Source organism: Bos taurus, chromosome 14 (assembly GCF_002263795.3).
Source record: "Bos taurus isolate L1 Dominette 01449 registration number 42190680 breed Hereford chromosome 14, ARS-UCD2.0, whole genome shotgun sequence".
Taxonomy (NCBI): Eukaryota; Metazoa; Chordata; class Mammalia; order Artiodactyla; family Bovidae; genus Bos; species Bos taurus.
The window spans coordinates 71,891,979-71,916,006 of record NC_037341.1 but is presented as its reverse complement, the minus strand read 5'-3'; the positions used below and the strand labels follow the sequence as shown (position 1 = coordinate 71,916,006).

Below are 24,028 nucleotides of genomic sequence, written 5' to 3'. Positions count from 1 at the left end.
TTTATTTTTAAACTTTACATACTTGTATTAGTTTTGCCAAATATCAAAATGAATCCGCCACAGGTATACATGTGTTCCCCATCCCGAACCCTCCTCCCTCCTCCCTCCCCATACCATCCCTCTGGGCCGTCCCAGTGCACCAGCCCCAAGCATCCAGCATCGTGCATCGAACCTGGACTGGCAACTCGTTTCCTACATGATATTTTACATGTTTCATTGCCATTCTCCCAAATCTTCCCACCCTCTCCCTCTCCCACAGAGTCCATAAGACTGTTCTATACATCAGTGTCTCTTTTGCTGTCTCGTACACCGGGTTATTGTTACCATCTTTCTAAATTCCAAGGCTATGGTTTTTCCAGTGGTCATGTATGGATGTGGGCGTTGGACTGTGAAGAAAGCTGAGCGCCGAAGAATTGATGCTTTTGAACTGTGGTGTTGGAGAAGATTCTTGAGAGTCCCTTGGACTGCAAGGAGATCCAACCAGTCCATTCTAAAGGAGATCAGTCCTGGGTGTTCTTTGGAAGGAATGATGCTAAAGCTGAAACTCCAGTACTTTGGCCACCTCATGTGAAGAGTTGACTCCATGGAAAAGACTCTGATGCTGGGAGGGATTTGGGGCAGGAGGAGAAGGGGACAATAGAGGATGAGATGGCTGGATGGCTTCACCCACTTGATGGACGTGAATTTGAGTGAACCCCAGGTGTTGGTGATGGAGAGGGAGGCCTGGCATGCTGCAATTCATGGGGTCGCAAAGAGTCGGACATGACTGAGAGACTGAACTGAACTGAACTGAACTGGTCTTCATCATATATGATTCCTCCAGAGAAGTTGGCACACAGTAAGCATTCCAAACTATCTGTTGATTTATCCTCAGCAAAAGACTCCTGCAAAGACTGGGGGCTGATATGTTGAAATCTGTAGGCTTAGCCATCAGTAATGCACACTGATGCTGGGGTGATTTCTTTAAAAGGGATATAGGAGAGTTTGCAACGTTAGGCAGGTGGAATCTGTAATTGCCGGGTTCCTTTCAGCTTTAACAATTCATGGTTCTCTCTGCCTTTCTGAAATCCTTTGCAGATTCTCTATTAAGAATAAAGTACACAAGGATTCAACAGCCTTCATAAAAGCACTCTTTCTAGCCTTTATCTCTTTCTATACTTGCACTGCATTCTCCCTCTACTTTCCAGACCTTACATTCTTTTCCACCTGTTCCCTCTGCTTGGACATATCTACCTATCAAATTCCCATCCACTCAACATGAGTGAACGCCCTTCAGTGTTCTGTGAATACACAAATCCCCTGATGGCAGGGAAGGTAAACAGTCTTGACAGCTCCTAGACGTCACTCTAATGGATTCTGAATGATGATCTCTCACTAAAAAGAGTCCACACGGCACAACTCCAAGGCAGAAACTAGAGGACTGATGATGCCTACCGATCAAGAAAGAGTTCTCGCCAATTTTGGGCCCCTGATGCCTGTTTAAGGTGGGTTAATATCAGAGCCAGTTTCCAGGTTAGCCCTTTCTTGATGGTTGCTTCCATTTATGATGTCCTATGGGTGCGCTTGGAGAAGGCAATGGCACCCCACTCCAGTACTCTTGCCTGGAAAATCCCATGGATGGAGGAGCCTGGTAGGCTGCAGTCCATGGGGTCTTGAAGAGTCAGACATGACTGAGCGACTTCACTTTCACTTTTCACTTTGATGCATTGGAGAAGGAAATGGCAACCCACTCCAGTGTTCTTGCCTGGAGAATCCCAGGGATGGGGGAGCCTGGTGGCTGCCGTCTATGGGGTCACACAGAGTCGGACATGACTGAAGTGACTTAGCAGCAGCAGCAGCATGGGTGCACTATCACCAAAATACTTTCTGAATGCTTTCTCTCATCATCTCCACTGCATCTAGATACCACCTATGCCTCTTCAACCACTGCAGTCTTAGCCGAGCTACCGTCAGCTCCTACCTGAACTTACCCGAACTACTGCAGGAGCCTCACTATTTGTCTCTCTTCTTCCATTATAATTCGCCTCATTATTAACTAGGTGAATAACTAGTTAATAATTAACTAGTTAACTCCACACAAAATAGTCAGAATAATTACAACCTCAGAGGGCATACAGAATGAAAACAACAATCAAGAAAAATAACACGAATGATCATTTGGGTCACAGCTTTGTGCAACATGATGAAACTATGAGCCATGCCATGTAGGAACACTGAAGTTGGATGGATCATGGTGGAGAGCCCCAGCCAACACGTGGTCCACTGGAGAAGGGAATGGCAAACCACTTCAGCATTCTTGCCTTGAGAACCACATAATAGTATGAAGAGGCAAAAAGATATGACACTGAAAGATGAACTCCCCTCCAAGTCTGTAGATGTCCAATATGCTATTGGAGAAGAGCAAGAAATAGCACGCGAAGCAATGAACAGGCTGAGCCAAAGCAAAAAACAGCTCCCAGTGGTGGATGTGTCTGCTGGTGAAAGTAAAATCTGATGCTGTTAAGAGTAACATTGCATAGGAACCTGGAATGTTAGGTCTATGAATCAAGATGAATTGGAAATGGTCAAACAGAGACAGCAAGAGTGAATGTTGATATTTTAGGAACGAGTGAACTAAAATGGAAGGGAATGGGAGAATTTAATTCACATGACCATGCTGCTGCTGCTGCTAAGTCGCTTCAGTCATGTCCGACTCTGTGCAACCCCATAGATGGCAGCCTACCAGGCTCCCCCATCCCTGGGATTCTCCAGGCAAGAACACTGGAGTGGGTTGCCATTTCCTTCTCCAATGCATGAAAGTGAAAAGTGAAAGTGAAGTCGCTCAGTCGTTGTGTCTGACTCATAGTGAACCCATGAACTGCAGCCTTCCAGGCTCCTCCATCCATGGGATTTTCCAGGCAAGAGTACTGGAGTGGGTTGCCATTGCCTTCTCCGTCAGATGACCATAATATCTACTCAAAAGAATGATCTCAGCTTGTTTCTAAGGCAAACCATTCAATATCACAGTAATCCAAGTCTATGCTCCAATCACTAATGCTGATAATGCTGAAGTTGAATGGTTCTATGAAAACCTATAAGACCTTAAAGAATTAACACTGAAAAGATGTTCTTTTCATCATAGTGGACTTGAATGCAAAGGTAGGAAGTCAAGAGATACTCGAACTAACAAGCAAGTTTGGCCTTGTAGTAAAAAATGAAGCAAAGGTTAACAAAGCTTTGCCAAAAGAACGCACTGGTCATAGTAAACACCCTCTTCCAACAACACAAGGGATGACTCTACATGTGGACATCACCAGATGGTCAATCCTGAAATCAGACCAATTTTATTTTTTGCAGCCAAAGATGGAGAAGCTATATATAGTCAGCAAAAATAAGACCTGGAGCTGACTGTGGTCAGATCATCAGTTCTTTATTGCAAAATCTAGACTTAAATTGAATAAAATAGTGAAAGCTACTAGGCCATTCAGGTATGACCTAAAGCAAATCCCTGATCATTACACAGTGGAAGTGACAAATAGATGCAAGGGATTAGAGCTGGTAGACAGAGTGACAGAAGAACTACGGATGGTACTTTGTAACACTGTACAGGGGGTATTGATCAAAACCATTCCGAAGAAAAAGAAATGCAGAATGGCAAAGTGGTTGTCTAAGGAGGCCTTACAAATAGCTGAGAAAAGAAGAGAAGCGAAAGGCAAAGGAGAAAAGAAAAGATATACCCAACTGAATACAGAGTTCCAGAGAATAGCAAGGAGAGGTAAGAAAGCCTTCTTAAGAAAACACTGCAAAGAAATAGAGGAAAACAATGTAATGGAAATGACTAGAGATCTCTTCAAGGAAGCTAGAGATATTAAGGGAACATTTCAAGCAAAGATGGGTACAATGAAGGATAGAAACAGTATGGACATAATAGAAGAAGATATTAAGAAGAGGTGGCAGGAATACACTGAGGAACTATACAAAAAAGGTCTTAATGACCTGAATAACCATGATGTTGGGATCACTTACCTAGAGGCAGACATCCTGGAGTATGAAATCAAGTGGGCCTTAGGAAGAATTACTATGAACAAAGCTAGTGGAGGTGATGGAATTCCAACTGAGCTATTTCAAATCCTAAAAGATGATGCTGCTGAAGTGCCGCACACAATATGCCAGCAAATTTGGAAAAGTCAGTAGTGGCCACAGGACTGGAAAAGGTCAGTTTTCATTCCAATCTCAAAGAAGGGCAATGCCAAAGAATTTTCAAACTACCACACAATTGCACTCGTTTCACATGCTAGGAACATATGGAACATCCTCTTCCAACAACACAAGAGAAGAATCTACACATAGACATCACCAGATGGTCAACACCAAAATCAGATTGATTACATTCTTTGCACCCAAAGATGGAGAAGCTCTATACAGTCAGCAAAAACACGACCAGGAGCTGACTGTGGCTCAGATCATGAACTCCTTATTACCAAATTCAGACTTAAATTGAAGAAAGTAGGAAAAACCACTAGACCATTCAGGAATGACCTAAATCAAATCCCTTATGATTATACAGTGGAAGTGAGAAATAGATTTAAGGGCCTAGATCTGATAGATAGAGTGCCTGATGAACTATGGAATGAGGTTAGTGACATTGTACAGAAGACAGGGATCAAGACTATCCCCATGGAAAAGAAATGCAAAAAAGCAAAATGGCTGTCTGGGGAGGCCTTACAAATAGCTGTGAAAAGAAGAGAAGTGAAAAGCAAAGGAGAAAAGGAAAGATATAAGCATCTGAATCCAGAGTTCCAAAGAATAGCAAGCAGAGATAAGAAAGCCTTCCTCAGCGATCAATGCAAAGAAATAGAGGAAAACTATAGAATGGGAAAGACTAGAGATCTCTTCAAGAAAATTAGAGATACCAAGGGAACATTTCATGCAAAGAAGGGCTTGATAAAGGACAGAAATGGTATGGACCTAACAGAAGCAGAAGATATTAAGAAGAGGTGGCAAGAATACACAGAAGAACTGTACAAAAAAGATCTTCATGACCTAGATAATCACGATGGTGTGATCACTGACCTAGAGCCAGACATCCTGGAATGTGAAGTCAAGTCAGTCTTAGAAAGCATCACTATGAACAAAGCTAGTGGAGGTGATGGAATTCCCGTTGAGCTATTTCAAATCCTGAAAGATGATGCTGTGAAAGTGCTGCACTCAATATGCCAGCAAATTTGGAAAACTCAGCAGTGGCCACAAGACTGGAAAAGGTCAGTTTTCATTCCAATCCCAAAGAAAGGCAATGTCCAAGAATGCTCAAACTACTGCACAATTGCACTCATCTCACATGCTAGTAAAGCAATGCTCAAAATTCTCCAAGCCAGGTTTCAGCAATACGTGAACCGTGAACTTCCCAATGTTCAAGCTGGTTTTAGAAAAGGCAGAAGAACCAGAGATCAAATTGCCAACATCTGTTGGATCATGGAAAAAGCAAGGGAGTTCCAGAAAAACATCTACTTCTGCTTTACTGACTATGCCAAAGCCTTTGACTGTGTGGATCACAATAAACTGTGGAAAATTCTGAAAGAGATGGGAATACCAGACCACCTGATCTGCCTCTTGAGAAATTTGTATGCAGGTCAGGAAGCAACAGTTAGAACTGGACATGGAACAACAGACTGGTTCCAAATAGGAAAAGGAGTACGTCAAGGCTGTATATTATTACCCTGCTTATCTAACTTATATGCAGAGTACATCATGAGAAACGCTGGGCTGGAAGAAGCACAAGCTGGAATCAAGATTGCCGGGAGAAATATCAATAACCTCAGATATGCAGATGACACCACCCTTATGGCAGAAAGTGAAGAGGAACTAAAAAGCCTCAATGAAAGTGAAAGTGGAGAGTAAAAAACTTGGCTTAAAGCTCAGCATTCAGAAAACGAAGATCATGGCATCCAGTCCCATCACTTCATGGGAAATAGATGGGGAAACAGTGGAAACAGTGGCTGAGTTTATTTTTTGGGGGGCTCCAAAATCACTGCAGATGGTGACTGCAGCCATGAAATTAAAAGACACTTACTTTTAGATAGCATATTCAAAAGCAGAGACATTACTTTGCCAACAAAGGTTCATCTAGTCAAGGCTCTGGTTTTTCCAGTGGTCATGTATGGATGCAAGAGTTGGACTGTGAAGAAAGCTGAGCACCAAAGAATTGATGCTTTTGAACTGTGGTGTTGGAGAAGACTCTTGAGAGTCCCTTAGACTGCAAGGAGATCCAACCAGTCCATTCTAAAGGACATCAGCCCTGGGATTTCTTTGGCAGGAATGATGCTAAAGCTGAAACTCCAGTACTTTGGCCACCTCATGCGAAGAGCTGACTCATTGGAAAAGACTCTGATGCTGGGAGGGATTTGGGGCAGGAGGAGAAGGGGACAACAGAGGATGAGATGGCTGGATGGCATCACTGACTCGATGGATGTGAGTCTGAGTGAACTCCGGGAGTTGGTGATGGACAGGGAGGCCTGGCATGCTGTAATTCATGGGGTCGCAAAAAGTCGGACACGACTGAGCGACTGAACTGAACTGCACTGAACTGAACACATGCTAGGAAGGTAATGTTCAAAATGCTTCAAGCTAGGCTTTAACAGTACATGAACTGAGAAATTCCAGATGTATAAGCTGGATTTAGAAAGGGCAGAGGAACCAGAGATCAAATTGGCAACATCCATTTGATCATCAAAAAAGCAAGAGAATTCCAGAAAAACATCTGCTTCTGCTTCATTGATTACACTAAAGCCTTTGAATGTGTTTGTTTCCAAACAAACGGTGGAAAATTCTTAGATGGGAATAATAGATCACCTTATCTATCATCTGAGAAACTGTATGCAGTTCAAGAAGAACCAGTAAGAACTTGACATGGAACAATGGACTGGTTCAAAATTTGGAAAGGAGTACATCACGGCTGTATATTGTCACCCTGCTTATTTAATTTATATGCAAATTAAATCCTGCAAAATGCAAGGCTAGAGGAAGCTTGAGCTGGAATCAAAATTTCTGGGAGAAATATCAATAATCTGAGATATGCAGATTGCTGCTGCTGCTAAGTCACTTCAGTCATGTCTGACTCTGTGTGATCCCATAGACGGCAGCCCACCAGGCTCTCCTGTCCCTGGGATTCTCCAGGCAAGAACACTGAAGTGGGTTGCCATTTCCTTCTCCAATGCATGAAAGTGAAAAGTGAAAGCAAAGTCGCTCAGTCGTGTCCAACTCTCAGCGACCCCACGGACTGCAGCCTACCAGGCTCCTCCATCCATGGGATTTTCCAGGCAAGAGTACTGGAGTGGGGTGCCATTGCCTTCTCCGGATATGCAGATTATGCCACCGTAATGTCAGAACATGAAGAGGAACTAAAGAGCCTCTTGATAAAGGTGAAAGAAAGAGGAGAGTGGGAAAGCTGGCTTAAAACTCAACATTCAAAAAACTAAGATCATGACATCCAGCCTCATCACTTAATGGCAAATAGATGGTAAAAAGCAGAACAGTGACAGATTTTTATTTTCTTGAGCTCCAAAATCACTGCAGACAGTGACTGCAGTCATGAAATTAAAAGACACTTGCTCCTTGGAAGAACAGATATGACAAACCTAGATAGCATATCATAAAGCAGAGACATTACTTTGTCAACAAAGATTCATATAGTCAAAGATATGGTTTTTCCACTAGTCATGTACGGATGTGAGAGTTGGACCATAAAGAAGGCTCAATACCATAGAATTGATGTTTTCAAACTGTGGTGCTGGAGAAGACTCACCAGAGCCCCTTGAGCTGCAAAGAGATTAAATCAGTCAATCCTAAAAGAAATCAACCCTGAATATTCGTTGGAAGGACTGATGCTGAAGCTGCAATACCTTGGCCACACGATGCAAATAGTCAACGCTTTGGAAAAACTCTGATGCTGGGAAAGATTGAGGGCAGGAGGAGACGGGGATGGAAGAGGATGAGATGGTTGGATTGCATCACTGAATCGATGGACTGAGTTTGAGCAAGCTCCGGGAGACAGTGAAGGACAAGGAAGCCTGGTGTGCTGCAGTGCACGGGATTGCAGAGTCAGACATGACTTAGCTACTGAACAACAGCAAATGGCTCCCTATTGCACTGACCATGAACCTTACAACTCTTATGCATCTGCCAGTTTCTCTGGTTTCATCATGTACTTCCCTTTCTCTGCTCACTATCCTTCTGCCACACTGCCCTGTTCCTCAACGTGTCAAGCTCTCTGTGTTTTGTGACCTTTGCATTTGCAGTATCTTCTTCTGGGAACTTGTTCCTGTTTCAGCTTTACCTGGCTGGTCACTTCTTGGCAAACAAGTCTCAACTCAAAAGCCAGCCCTCAGAGAACTTCCCTCGGCTTGCTAACCAGTGCTCCTCTGTCTCACTGTTTCAGGCCATTGTCTTCAGAGGTTTTAACCTTTGAAATTAATTTATTTTAATTGAGCACATCAGTAGATGTCAATAAGTTGCTGTTAAATGAGTGAATTTAGCTTAGTGGTTAAGACACTCTCTGGAGCCAGTCTTCTTGTGAGTCTCGGCTCTGACGTTTGGCATTTATGTATCTGTGAACAAGTCACTTATCCTTTTTATGACTCAGTTTCCTCATCTTCAGGGGATGGTAATAGCACCTACTTTATCGAGTTGTCAATTTTAAATTAGTTCAGGCATGCAACAAAGAGGAAGAATGCATATGTTGACCATCACATGTGCTCCGAAAAGTCAGCTCACAATTTAAAGAATTACATTTAAATTTTTAACCATGAGTCAAGCTGAAAAGCACATCAGTAACTATATAGGTTTATCAAGTGCTTGTTTTTAGGTGGAACCAGAAAACTTAGTGATCATTATATGCAAAGCTTTAGGTCCCTGAATTGTTAACACAAGCTATTGTTCAGGATTCTGAATTTTTCTTCATTAATTCACTCATTTATCAGAGAAAATTTTACAGAATTAGTGCGTGTAGTAGGCTGTGCTACGTTCTAAAATGGATGGATTGCCCATAAACTTGAGAACAGATGTACACAGCGTTTACACTACGATAAACGTCAAAATCCAGAACCAGGGGAACACTGAGGAGGGAGCACGGAGAAAAAAGCACCTACCCCGTCTCCTTGGGGGTGGGGTTGGGTGGCCCAGAAACGTCTGTTACCCTTGCAAGGCAGGCTCTAGTTTCGGGCTACTTGATGTTTTGTGGGCACAGACACAAAGCAGGGAGCATGCAGTCACTTCATGAGTGCATAACCAGGAAGGGCTGCAGGGACGTCTGCTCTGCCCAGCAGCCTGTGAATAAATATGCCACACATGTGTTTTTACACAAATGCAGAGTTATGGGCTTGCTCCAGAGGGGAAAGGGGGAGAGTGCTGAAACCTGATGGCATAGCAAGCATTTCCTGAGGGATGTTGTCTGTCAGTCTGTTTGTGCTGGTGGATTGGAAATCACATGTGGCTTTCAGATGTAGAAAAGGAAAAGTATTTACATTTAAAAATGGGAGGGTGTTTTTGTTTTTTTGGTGTGATGCTTAACATGAATCACTTAAGCAATCATATGATATTATGATATTTTGGGGCCTATCTTTGGGCACAAGCTTCTGGAGGAGCTTCTGAAGGCCATCATCTTGGATTTCCCCTTCTTCTCTGGCCCTCTGTCAGGGATGGGGTTTGTTCAAGCTGAGCATCCCCTTCCCATCCTCTGTTGCAGGGAGGCGATAAGAGTATGTAATGTATTTTCTTTTTACTGAATGCCAAATCTTCCTTCAAAAAGGGGAATGGGAAATTAAATTCAGATAAGATTCATTTCATAAATAAAAAGCTCTGAGGTTGAATTTTTTTTTTTTAACGGGGGACGGGGGAATCTTGTTAAAAGGATGCTAAAAAAGTGTAGTGAGAAAAGCAGATTTTACTGTTTACTCAAACTTGTCCTAATAAAAAAATAAATAAACCTTCAGAAGAGGAAATGATCCAGTATTTTAGCTGAGTGTATTAGCTTTGGAGACCATGAGACCTAGATCTGAAGGCTGCCCCTGCTACCTACTAATTATTTTAGCTTGGTAGCACAGCCTGTCACAGATCCTCAACACTTTTCTCTTCCTGTACACACAGCCAGACCTCATTTCCCAGCCTCCTTTGCTCTCAGGTGGGGGTCACAGGACTGAGGTCCTCCCAATGATGACCTCTACTCTGCCTCATGGCCTAACTACTTTGGAATGCAAATAAGATAAAAATGAAGCTTTGAGGTTGATGGAGCAGCTAGTTTACTCTTCCACATTTGAATAAGATGACTAATTTTCTGCTTTAGTTTCACTTGTAGAAGGGGGCTAACACACCTATCTTTTAAAGTTCATATGAGGACCCTTGAATGGTTTATTTTACTTGTCTTCCAGTTACTTTCCTCCTCTTTTGAGGTACTTATATTTTTCCTTGTTACAATAAAAAGAAAATGTTCTAGTTCTCATTCTCTTACTCCAATTCTGCTTGCTAGTCAGAGAAAAATTGTAGGAAAAGAACCAAGATTTTAAATAAGCCATTCGTAGGAGGGCATGACACACTGCTGTGCATTCTTAGTTCAGGGTAAGACAGATGCTGGCATCCTTTGGAGCCAGTCTCTAAGCGGAGTCACATTAAGCGGAAACACATTAAAAAGGACTCCAGAAGCTCTGAAGGTTGATATTGATCACTACTAATTTTCTCAAAGGGGCTGCCAGGGGATTTTACATAAGCATGTTGTACAAAGAATCTTAGAAACACTTTCTAGACATCAGACTCTCTCCTCCAGTTTCGCACCCATGAAAACTCTTAAAAACCTCTCCCATCGCTCATCTACTTGGTTTCATCAGAGTCATCATTGCCCTCACTCTTCCTTGCTCATTGCTATCTCCTTGCTGGAGAAACGTGATGAAATTTCTCCCCCTGCCTGCTGCCAGAACAGTGCATACACGGACATGAACCTCAGGCTCTGTCTCTTGCTTCATGAAGGAAGGTGCCCGCCTCCTGCAAATGTGGCTCTAATTTCCTCCACCAGCTTCTCTGGTAATGTCCTCATAGAACATTTTCGGTGAATAAAGTTCTCTACCTCGTCCTGTGATTTGATCTAATAACAACTTCCGTGGTTGGAGAAGCGAAAAATCACAATAAGGAATATTCAAATCTTCATTCTGACAAGAAGCAGAATGAACTGGTCTCCACAGTCAAAGCAAAGCTGAGGATTCATTACAGGAGAAAGAATGACCAATGAAACTGGCCTGGGAGGCCAGGTGACCTGTGCCAGCCATTGACCCCTCTGAGGGGTGGGCAGTGCCCGCCAGGTGGGGAGGAATAGTGCAGTCCAGTGTGGGCAGGGAGAAGCCTCTCTCACTAACAGCACCCCTTACTTTGGGCTTCCTGTGGTACCTGAAATAGCTACGTTTCTAATACATAAGGATAAATGCTGTGAACATGCTGTCTTATCTATGAGAGGCAAATAGAATAGTGACTGGTATTACTTCAGACTAATCTTCAGCAGTGCTTATTCAGTCACTGAGGGACTAGGGCCCTGGGTGACTAACCTCAGTTGAAAATAGGATGAACTAACAGCTTGAGCTCCTGGTGGAGTAGGCAGCCAGCGGCGACAACCTTCTGGGATCTTTCATACTACAGAACTCATGGTCATTAAGAATTGTGAAGGGTCTGAGGTTTTTGCTCTACTTGTAAGCTATCAAGAGACACATGATACCTGCATGAGAGATGAAAGACTTTTTGGCTCATGGAACAGCAGGAGCTGCTGGGGTTACATTTTCTCTTCCTGGCACCCAAGTATCATGGGGACAGTGGACATCCAAGTGGGCTTTGGTCATATCAGGTCACAACCCTGAAGTTAAGAAATTCCAATCTTTTGTAGTAAGTTGTAAGCAAGCTTTCCTAAACTTTGCCCCAGAGGAGATATTATCTTTATTACCCTGGACAGCAGACAAGTGTGTTCTCTTTGAAGAGAGACACTAGCTGTATCCTTCAAGGCTGTTTATTGGCATCCTTGAAAAGATAGTCTAGAGCAAAAGATGGTCATTGTCTCTGCCCATCAAATGTGCAGAAATTCAAGAGATCCGTGGAGAATTATTTCCTAACAAGGGTAGCAATGTGTAGAAATAAGGCATGTGAAGAGTTGAATCTATCTCGGGTCAAATCCAGCTCCACCATTAGCGTTTAGCACCTTTCAGGGGAACTACTTAAACTCTCAGAATTTCAATTTTCTCATCTATATCAAATAGAGAGGATGTTATCTATCACATAAAGATACTACAAGAATTAAATAAGATGGTCTGCAAAGTAAATAGTAGCTATGATTACATAGTAATCATATTATATGTAATTTATAATATTATTCTCCAAAGTTTCCAGGTAGCTCAGTGGATAAAGAATCTGCCTGTAGGAGACACAGCAGATGCAGTTTAGATTCCTGGGTCAGAAAGATCCCCTGGAGGAGGGCATGGCACCCCCCTCCAGTATTCTTGCCTGGAGAATCCCATGGACAGAGAAGCCTGGCAGGCTACAGCCATAGGGTCGCAAAGAGTAATACACAACTGGAGTGACTGAGCACAGCACAAAAAAATTATAATATAATGGTAAATATTTCTTTATTTTGTACTTCTTACTTTTGTTTTGGCTAATAAATCTAGTTGGCTTTGACCTGTTATTTTGCTTGTTTATACGGAACTCCAGGAAGAGCCCTAGACAAGAAGACAGGGTACCTGATTCACAAGTCTACCACAAACCAGCTGCATAGCTTCAGTGAGTCACTGCAATTCATTGGTTAAAGGTGGAGTTTGGAGAAAAATTCAGAGATAGCAAAAAGATTTTAGTTCAGTGCCAGGCTTGGGCAATGCGTCTTGACTGGCTGGAGAGTGGTGCTGAGAAAAATTGTGAGTCCATGTCTAGGCTCAGCAGAAAAGTGTGCCCATGATGAGCTAGCCATATCTTCAATACAAAGCCAGGTCTTTGAGATGAGGTCTGGGCTTAAAGGGGTGGAAATGTGGTAGCATCCTCGCCTTTGCTTGTATCTAACAGTTGCTAAGTAACTACATGTTAATTCATTAACTGATAAATTGAATAGCAAGGTATCTGGAATTCAGGGTCAAGGATGAAAAACGTGGAGCCAAGAATGATGGTCAGGGGAGGAGAGCGGCAAAGAACCGCTTTGCAATTTCATCTGGGGAGGAGGAGAGGTCTACTTTTAGTGAGGTCATGACTTCTGAGCCAGGTTAAGTACTTGTGGAAATTCCCAACTGTTATCAGGCTGTGTATGGGGAGCCCAGCTGGCTTTTTTTCAAATGACCTGGTCTGCTGCTGCTGCCTCTGGTTTCTCCTGGGCTCCAAATTACTGCCACGAAGCAGCTGCTCGAGCCCTTTAATAGCCACAATTAAACAGTCCCAGAGTCTGACCTTTAGACATGGCAGTGGTTAATTGAGCCAATGGCCCTGGGGTCTGCCATCTTTGGCGAAGCCTTGCAAGTCCAGTGTGACTCTATCTTTTGTTTGGTTTCCCAGTACATCTTCCAAGGGGAAATGTTTCTTTCATCCGATCACACTATTAGAAGTGGCAAAAAAACCTGGGGATGAGACAAGATGGCTGAGGAAGTTCCGAGATCGTTGTAACATAAAAATCTTGGAAATGGCAAGTTTGAAATTCTCTCAAAATTGTCTTGGCTTATTGAATCTTTTAGTAAGTGTAGAATCAAGCTTTGGCTGAAAAAAGGGGAGAGAATTTGTGACAAGAACTTCGTGTTTTCAGCTAGAATTCAATTAACATTCAATTAATATTGAATGAATGACCAATAAAAAGCAAGGACTGCTTCAGATATGAGGAGACAGCCTTGGAAAATGGACTAGAATGTCAATCATAGGAGCAGAGATGGATTTTGTTTGCTTCACTGCATTCTCCAAATGCCTAGAGTGCTGCCTCAGGTATAACTGACCATCAAGTAATAATTTTCAAATAAATGAGTGGTCAATAACGCTGCCTTCATGGAGCTCACAATCTAGTAAGCACATGAACAAGATACTTATCATTTGTGATGACTTCTGTGAAGGAAAGAAGTGTTATGTGATAGACACTAACTGCGAAAGGAGGTGGTTAAGAGATTCAGCATGACCTCTCAGAAAGCTGCATTTCAGCTGAGAGGCACGTGACAAGGAGAAGCCTTCTGTGAGCCGATTGTGAGGATGGAAGGGGGATTTTCAAGCACATGATAGCAATAGACAAAGTCCCTAAGGGTAGAAATACCTGTGTGTTACATAAACAGAAGGGTAAATGTGAGGAGAGATTAACAGTGAGGTTGGGAAGTGTGAAAAGTTTAATCTGAGTGGCAGGCAAGAGCCCACGATATAGGGTCTCCTAAACTTGTAAGTGGCTATCTATAACTTACATTCAACTAGATGACTTAAAACAACAGAAATCCATTCTCTCACTGCTATGGAGGCCAGAAGACTGAAATCAAGGTATTGGTAGGATTGATTCCTTCTGGAGGCTCTGTCCTATACCTCTGATGAAAGTTCTGGTGGAATTCTCTTGCTTTCTCTAAAATTCAATGGATGTTGACAATTTGATCTCTGGTTCCTCTGCTTTTTCCAAATCCAACTTGTATATCTGGTAGTTCTCGGTACATGTATTTAAAATCCACAGCTTGAAAGATTTTTGAGCATTACCTTGTTAGCATGTGAGTGCATGCAACTGCACAGTAGTTGGAGCATTCTTTGGCATTGCCTTTCTTTAGGATTAGCATGAAAACTGACCTTTTCCAGTCCTGTGGCCACTGATGACTTTTCCAAATTTGCTGGCATATTGAGTGCAGCACTTTTACAGTATCATCTTCTAGGATTTGAAATAGCTCAGTTGGAATTCCATCATCTTCACTAGTTTTGTGCATAGTAATGCTTCCTCGGGCACACTTGACTTCACACTCCAGGATGTCTGGCTCTAGGTGACGGACCACAGCTTCATGGTTATTCAGGTCATTAAGACCTTTTTTTGTAAAGTTCTTCTGCGTGTTCTTGCCACTTCTTCTCAATCTCTTCTGCTTCTATTAAGGCCTTACCATTTCTGTCCTGCATGCACCCATCTTTGCATGAAATGTTCCTGTGGTATCTCTAATACTCTTGAAGAGATCTCTAGTCTTTCCCATTCTATAGTTTTCCTCTATTTCTTTGCACTGTTCACTTAGGAGACTTTCTTATCTCTCCTTGCTATTCTTTGGAACTCTGCATTCAGTTGGGTGTATCTTTCCCATTATCCTTTGCTTCTCACTTCCTTCTTTTCTCAGCTATTTGTAAGGTCTCCTTAGGCAACCATTTTGCCTTTTTTGCATTTCTTTTTCTTGGGGATGATTTTTGTCATCGCTTTCTATACAATGTTACAAACCTCCATCCATAGTGCTTCAGGCACTCTGTCTACCAGATTGAATCCCTTGATTCTATTTGTCACTAAATCTATTTAAATCGAATCCCTTGATTCTATTTGTCACTTCCACTGTATAATCACAAAGGATTTGATTTAGGTCATACCTCCATGGCCTAGTGGTTTTCCCTACTTTCTTCAATTTAAGTCTGAATTTGGCAATAGGAATACATGATCTGTTTTTGCTGACTGTGTAGAGCTTCTTTATCTTTGGCTGCAACTAATATAATCAATCCGATTTTGGTATTGACCAACTGGTGATGTCCATCTGTAAAGTCGTCTCCTGTGTTGTCAGAAGAGGGTGTTTATTATGATCAGTGAGTTCTCTTGGAAAAACTCTGTTAGTCTTTGCCCTGCTTCATTTTGTACTCCAAAGCCAAACTTGTCTGTTACTCCAAGTAACTCTGGACTTCCTACTTTTGCATTCCCCTGTGATGAAAAGGACATCTTTTTTGGTGTTAGTTCTAGGTCTTGTAGGTCTTCATAGACCTGTTCAACTTCAGGCCTTCAGCATTAGTGGTTGGGGCATTGACTTGGATTACTGTGATATTCAATGATTTGCCTTGGAAATGAACTGAGATCATCCTGTCATTTTTGAGATTGCAGCCAAGTACTGCATTTCAGACCCTTTTGTTGACTATGAGGCCTACTCCATTTCTTCTAAGAGATTCTTGCCCACAGTAATGGATATAATGGTTATCTGAATTAAATTCACCCATTCTGGTCCATTTTAATTCACTGATTCTTAAAATGTCGATATTCACTCTTGCCATCTCCTGTTTGACAGTAGAAGTGTTGAACAGTAGAAGTGACAATAGATTCAAGGGATTAGACCTTATAAACAGAGTACCTGAAGAACTATGGATAGAACTTGATGACATTATTCAGAACAAGGTGATCAAAATCATCCCCAAGAAAAAGAAATGGAGCAAGGCAAAATGTTTGTCTGAAGAGGCCTTACAAATAGCTGAAAAAAGAAGAGAACTGAAAGGCAAAGGAGAAAATGAAAGATATACCCATCTGAATGCAGGGTTCCAAAGAATAGCAAGGAGAGATAAGAAAGCCTTCCTAAGTGAACAGTACAAAGAAATAGAGGAAAACAATAGAATGGGAAAGACTAGCGATCTCTAAGATTTGGGAGAATGGCATTGAAACATGTAATGCCACTCCAGGTTCGATGCACAATACTGGCTGCTTGGGGCTAGTGCACTGGGACGACCCAGAGGGATGGTATGGGGAGGGAGGAGGGAGGAAGGTTCAGGATGGGGAACACATGTATACCTGTGGTGGATTCATTTTGATATTTGGCAAAACTAATACAATTATGTAAAGTTTAAAAATAAAATGAAATTAAAAAAAAAAAGAAAATTAGAGATATCAAAGGCATATTTATGCAAAGATTGGCACAATAAAGGACAGAAATATTATGGACCTAATAGAAGCAGAAGATATCAGAAAGAGATGGCAAGAATACACAGAAGAACTGTATAAAAAAGATCTTAATGACACAGATAACCATAATGGTGTGATCACTAACCTAGAGACAGACTTCTTGCATTATGATGTCAAGTGGGCCTTAGGAAGCATCATTGTAAACAAACCTAATGGAGGTAGGTGCTTTACCACTAGTGCCAACTGAAATGCCCACAATTCCAGCAGAGCTATTTCAAATCTTAAAAGATGATGCTGTTGAAGTGCTGCACTCAATATGCCAGCAAATTTGGGAAAGTCAGCAGTAGCCACAGGACTGGAAAAGGTCAGTTTTCATTCCAATTCCAAAGAAGGACAATGCCAAAGAAGGTTCAAACTATCGCAAAATTGCACTCATCTCACATGCTAGCAAGGTAATTCTCAAAATGCTTCAAGTTAGGTTTCAGCAATACATAAACTGAAAACTTCCAGATGTGCAAGTTGGATTTATAAAAGGCAGAGTGATCAGAGATCAGTTGCCAACTGATCTATGTTTTCTATGTTGGATCATAGAAAAAGCAAGGGAATTCCAGAAAAACATCTACTTATGCTTCATTGACTATGCTAAAGTCTTTGACTGTGTGGATTACAACAAACTATGGAAAATTTTTAAAGAGACTTGAATACCAGACCACCTTACCTGCCACCTGAGAAACCTATATGCAGGTCAATAACCAACAGTTAGAATCTTACAAGGAACAACTGACTGGCTCAAAATTGGGAAAGGAGTCCATCAAGACTGTATATTGTCACCCTGCTTGTTTAACTTATATGCGGAGTACATCATGCAAAATGCCAGGCTGGAAGAAGCACAAGCTGGAATCAAGATTGCAGGGAGAAATACCAATAACTTCAGATATGCAGATGACACCACCCTTATGGCTGAAAGTGAAGAGGAACTAAAGGGTGTATTGATGAAGGTGAAAGAGGAGAGTAAAAAAGCTGGTTTAAAACTCAGCATTCACAAAACTAAGATCATGGCATCCAGTCCCATTACTTCATGGCAAGTAAGGGGAAACAATGGAAATAGTGACAGGCTTCATTTTGGGGGGCTCCAAAATCACTGCAGATGGTGACTGCAGCATGAAATTAAAAGATGCTTGCTCCTTGAAAGAAAAGCTATGACAAATCTACACAGCATATTAAATAGCAGAGACACTTCTTTGCTGATAAGGGTCTGCATAGTCAAAGCTATGGTTTTCCAGTGGTCATGTATGGATGTGAGAGTTGGACCATGAAGAAGGCTAGCACCAAAGAATCCATGCTTTTTAACTGTGGTGTTGGAGAAGAATCTTGAGAGTCCCTTGGACAGCAAGATCAAACCAGTCAATTCTAAAGGAAATCCATCCTGAATATTCATTTGAGGGACTGATGCTGAGGCATCACGCAAGCTCCAATACTTTGGCCACCTGATGGAAACAGCTGACTTATTGAAAAAGACACTGATGCTGGGAAAGATTGAAGCCAGGAGGAGAAGGGGACGACAGAGGGTGAGATGGTTGGATGGCATCACTGACTCAAAGGACATGAGTTTGTGCAAGCTCCAAGAGATGGTAAAGTGTAGAGAAGGCTGGTATGCTGCAGTCCATGGGGTTGCAAAGAGTCAGACATGACTGACTGAATGACAACAAATATTTAAATATAGTCTAATTTGTCAATCTTCCTTTTATGCTAGCTCTATTTTTTGGTACTGTTTAAGAATTTTATCTATCCCAAGAACAAAAAGATAATCTTTTTTTTTTTTGCACTCCATTTTGACAGTTAAGGGTTTTCCCCCCCAATTTAATTGAGATACAATTGACATATGGCACTGTACAAGTTTAAGGTGTACAGAATAATGGTTTGACTTACATACATCATGGAATGGTTACCACGATAAATTTAGTTAGCACGCATTATCTCAAATAAATATTTAAAAGAAATGAGAAAGATAAAGTGTGTCATGAGAACTCTTAGAATTTACTCCCTTACTAGTAAGTCACTTCAGTCGTGTCTGACTCTGTGTGATCCCATAGACGGCAGCCCACCAGGCTCCCCTGTCCCTGGGATTTTCCAGGCAAGAACACTGGAGTGGGTTGCCATTTCCTTCTCCAATGCAGGAAAGTGAAAAGTGAAAGTGAAGTCGCTCAGTCGTGTCCGACTCTTAGTGACCCCATGGACTGCAGCCTACCAGGCTCCTCCATCCATGGGATTTCTCCAGGCAAGAGTACTGGAGTGGGGTGCCGTTGCCTTCTCCGAGAATTTACTCCCTTAACCACTTTCAAATATGCCATATAGCAGTGTTTTAAATATTTTCCTTTGGAAGCCTAAAGTGAAAAGTCTTAGGGTAGGACTACTGAGACTGCCTCTGTCAGTTAGGCTGTCTAATTAACGGGAGAGAAAGAGTAGCGTTTGTTGTGCAGCAAGAGTCTGAGTCCTCTGAGGAAATATGGACTTTTTCTGAAATTACAATTTCCCTATTTTCAGATTCTCTACACGGTGCAGAGGAGTCCTCAAATAATAAGCACTTTTAAGTCTTTTTCAGTTGCAAGTAATAGAAAAACGTAACTCAAATTGGCCTAGTGAAATAAGAAATTCAATGAGTAACATATTAACACTTGCAGAGCTGAAGCAGTACAAGGTCCCAGGTAGTAGGGGTCTTGGGGGTCTGGGGCCTGGAACATGGGGTCTGGAATGAAGTTTCACTCTCTGTTTGCTGACATCATACTTGGACACATCTCACGTCATGGTGACAGCCAGGACAGCAGACCTCCAACTCCTCAGCAGTGTCCTTGCTTCTGATTGGCTCATCCTGGACCATTACTTCTAGTCTGATTGGCTGATTGGCTGGGCTTGAGTCCCACAGCCTCTCCTGGAGCTGTGAGCAAAGTTGGCCCCATAGGAACCACAGAGACTAAGAGATGGGAAGGAGTGATTTCTCAGGAGAGAACTGGGGTGCTGTTAACAAAATGAGGGAATGAGCATGATGAAGCAAAAGAACAACAATAGCAGCAGGCAGACGTCAGTTCACTAGCTGGGTGACCTTGGAGAAACTGTCCAGATCTTGCTCCTGTTTCTTCTTCTGTAAAGTGGGCATAATGATATGTGTACCAGCTTTGCAGAATAATTGAAAGGATTAGGTATATAAATACATGTGAAGCACATGGGATGTTGCTCGGCCTCATCTGCATTAGCTTTGTTATTCACTTATTTACTTATAAAGGGACTTCCCTGGTGGCTCAGACTGTAAAAAGCGGCTGCTTACAATGCAGGAGACCGGGGTTCGATCCCTGGGTCGGGAAGATCCTCTGGAGAAGGAAATGGCAACCCACTCCAGTACTGTTGCCTGGAAAATCCCATGGGCCAAGGAGCCTGGTAGGCTACAGTCCATGGGGTCGCAGAGAGTCGGATACGACCAAGCGACTTCACTTCACTTCACTTCACTTCTTCTATTTACTTATAATGGGAGCCTTGTACCTGCTGAGTTTTATATAGACAGAAGTTGAGTTATTTTGTTGAACAGATCTGAGCCATAAAGATATTGGAATTCATATCCGTGGACATAGAACTAGAGAGCAAACAGACATTTCAAAAAGGAGATGAAATATACCCTGATTCCCACTACATATCACCATGTCTTTTGCTGACCCCTTTTTCAACCCACATCACCACTCGGTGGGTTTCTGAAGCATCCTCTTCTCTGATCTCCTGGCCTGCTTGTGACTCCTCACAGTCCAATCCCTACACCACAGACCAAGTAATATTTCTAAGGCATATATCTCTAGCTGAGTATCGACCAGTGGTTTCCCCAACAGAAACCAGAATACATGAACCTCAATTCCTAATTTGCTTGGCCTGGCCCATTCCTGCCTCTACAATGCTGCTTCCCTTTGCTCTCCCCATGGTCCTTCACTTTGCAGCCTCTGTCTGTGTCTCACACATGCCACGCTCATCCTCATTTCTCTCTTTCTTTAATCTATTTTACATATGGTATTGTAAGTATCCATGTTACTCTCTCTATACAACTCACCCCATCACACCTCCCCTCCCCCAGTGTCCACAAGTCTGTTCTCTATGTCTGTTTCTCCATTGCTGCCCTGCATATAAATTTATCAGTGCCATCCTTCTAGATTCTGTATATATGCATTAGTATATGATATTTATCCTTTTCTTTCTGACTTACTTCACTCTGTATAATAGGCTCTAGGTTTGTCTGCCTCATTAGAACTGACTCAAATGTGTTTCTTTTTATGGCTGAGTACTATTCCATTGTATATATGTACCACAGCTTCTTTATCCATTCATCTGTCAATGGACATCTAGGTTGCTTCCATGTTCTAGCTATTGTAAATAGTGCTGCAAAGAAAATTCGGGTATACGTGTCTTTTTCAATTTTGGTTTCCTCGGGGTATATGCCTAGTAGTGGATTGCTGGGTCAGATGTTGGCTTAGTCCCTAGTTTTTTAAGGAATCTCTATACCATCTTCCATAGTGGCTATATCAATTTTCATTCCCACCAGCAATGCAAGAGGGTTCCCTTTTCTCCACACCTTCTCCAGAATTAATTGTTTGTAGACATTTTGATGATGGCCATTCTGACTGGTGTGAGGTGGTATCTCATTGTAGTTTTGATTTGCATTGCTCTAATAATGAGGGACACTGAGCATCTTGTCATGTGTTTGTTAGCCATCAGTATGTCTTCTTTGGAGAAATGTCTGTTTTGGTCTTTTTCCCACTTTTTGATTGAGTTGTTCACTTTGCTGGTATTGAGTTGTATGAGCTCCTTGTATATTTTGGAAATTAATTCTTTGTCAGTTGTTCCTTTTGCTATTATTTTCTCCCATTGTGAGGGCTGTCTTTTCACCTTGTTTGTAGTTTCCTTTGCTGTGCAAAAGCTTTTAAGTTTAATTAGGTTTTACTATCTTATTTTTGTTTTTATTTCCAGTACTCTAGGAGGTGGGTCATAGAGGATCTCGCTTGATTTATGTCTTCAAGTGTTCTGCCTATGTTTTCCTCTAAATGTTTTATAGTCTCTGATCTTACATTTAAGTCTTTAATCAATTTTGAGTTTATCTTTGTATCCTTACATTAGGAAGTGTACTAATATCATTCTGTTGTGAGTAGCTGTCCAGTTTTCCCAGCACCACTTATTGAAGAGGCTATCTTTGCCCCATTGTATATTCTTGCCTCTCTTATCAAAAATAAGGTACCCATGGGTCTGTGGGTTTATCTCTGGGCTTTTCGTCTTGTTCCATTGGTCTATATTTCTGTTTTTGTCCCATATCTTTTTAAAATGGTCTTCCCTTAGATTTTCAAATGACTGTTTCTGTATCATCATTCTGATCTCAAATCAAATGCCAGCTCCATGAAGATAATTTCCTGATCAACCCAGACAAAATATTTTCCTGCCCTAATTCAGTAATTCTCTATATTATTTTACTTCTGGATATTTTAATACTTGAATTTATCTTATTTACTTTAGGATTCTTTCTTCTAAACTACATTTTTGAAGAGGTCACAAGGTAGTGAAGAATTAACTAAGACAAAGGTATAGAGAATGAGCTTCATGTTTAGGGCCACTTTTCTGGTACATTTGCTCATATCCAAGAAGCCAGTTGAGAGTTTAGAAGTAGAACAAAAACTCAGCAAGTCTATGAGTCAAAAAAACAGAGAGAATTACCTTGATTTTGTGTTGGAGTTCTGAAGACTGCACAACAGGAATAAGTGTGAAATGGAAAAGACAGCAATTCAAAGTTGTCATCTTTTTCACTGAAATTGAATTGAGGTCATTGTTAATGCCCCTAAGTGCTCTGTAGACTCAAACATAAATCTAATCTAGACAAAGATGATATTATCCTAGACCTCAAATAATTTCTCTGAACAATTTTGTGAATACAATTTAAATCATCAATAAAAAGTAACCAGGGACATAAAGAGACATGATAAAAGAATGAAAATCAGTAAGGGAAAACAGACAATACAAGAAGATTTGTAAGAGTTCCAGACACTTGGGTATGAGACACACTTTAAAATAGCTTTTACTATGTTCAAAGATATAAGAAAAGATTAAGAACTTCAATAGAGAATGAATAAACTACTAAGAAAAGAAAAAAAACTAAAAAATTAAGTAGTTAAAACTAAGTATTGAATCGGTAGTTTTGTTGTTGCTGTTCAGTCACTCAGTCATGTCCAACTCTTTGTGACCCCATAGACTGCAGCATGTCAGACTTCCCTGACCTTCACTGTCTCCTGGAGTTTGCTCACACTCATGTCCGTTGGGTTGGTAATACCATCCAGCTATCTCATCCTCTGTCACCCTCTTTTCCTCCTGCATCAATCCTTGCCAGCATCAGGGTCTTTTCCAGTGAGTCAACAATTCACATCAGGTGGTCAGAGTATTGGAGTTCCAGACTCAGTTCTTCTAATGAATATTCAGAGTTGATTTCCTATAAGATTGACTTTGACCTCCTTGTTGTGTAAGGGACTTAATCAGTAGATTTAACAGCAAATTCAGCTAGAAGGAGAACTAGTAGACTGGAATATGTGGCCAAAGAAAATGGAGAGAAAAATGGGTGGAAAACACAATGACAAAAGTAAGAGGTGTAGAGTACATGTAATACAGATGGAAATCACTGGAGGAGAGGAAATATAACGGGCTAACGTTTCTCACCTTAATTACCGGGTCTCTCTGCTGTCAGGTTGGTTCCTACTTCTATCCATTATGATGTCAGAGTAAGAATTTTAAAGCAACAGTGGTTAGGAATATTTATTTAAAATTTTGTCTTCATCACTAATTAATTGTACAACTCTGATCAGGTTGTTTAAACGTTTTGAGCTTCAGTTTACTCTTTTGTAATGGTTACAATTACATCTAGCTATATGTACATTTAGATAGATAAATATAGATGTGTAGTATTTGGCATTAAAAAAAAACAAGTAATTAATAAATAAATAGGAGTTTTTAGTTTTTTATTATTCCTATTTAAATCCCTGTGCATGCATGCATACTAAGTCACTTCAGTCATGTTCGACTCTTTGAGACCCTATGAACTGTAGGCTGCCAGGCTCCTTTGTCCATGTCCATATTCTCCAGGGAAGAATACTGGAGTGGGTTGCCATGCCCTCCTCCAGGGAATCT

General features: G+C 41.4%; 1 long non-coding RNA gene across 3 annotated transcripts in view; it reads right to left on the bottom strand.

The window, feature by feature from the left end:
• The window catches only part of LOC132342226 (uncharacterized), a 48,515-nt gene extending 24,792 nt beyond the window's left edge, over positions 1–23,723 (bottom strand). For 2 of the 3 annotated variants that reach the window (XR_009490545.1, XR_009490544.1), the window contains exons 1-2: positions 23,561–23,723; positions 22,571–22,659 (exon numbers count right to left, since the gene is read on the bottom strand). This is a non-coding gene — a long non-coding RNA (uncharacterized lncRNA). Of the gene's footprint in view, positions 1–12,619; positions 13,735–22,570; positions 22,660–23,560 lie in introns of those variants that run through there. The other variant, XR_009490543.1, reaches the window with a different exon arrangement.
• Positions 23,724–24,028: the final 305 nt, after the last annotated feature.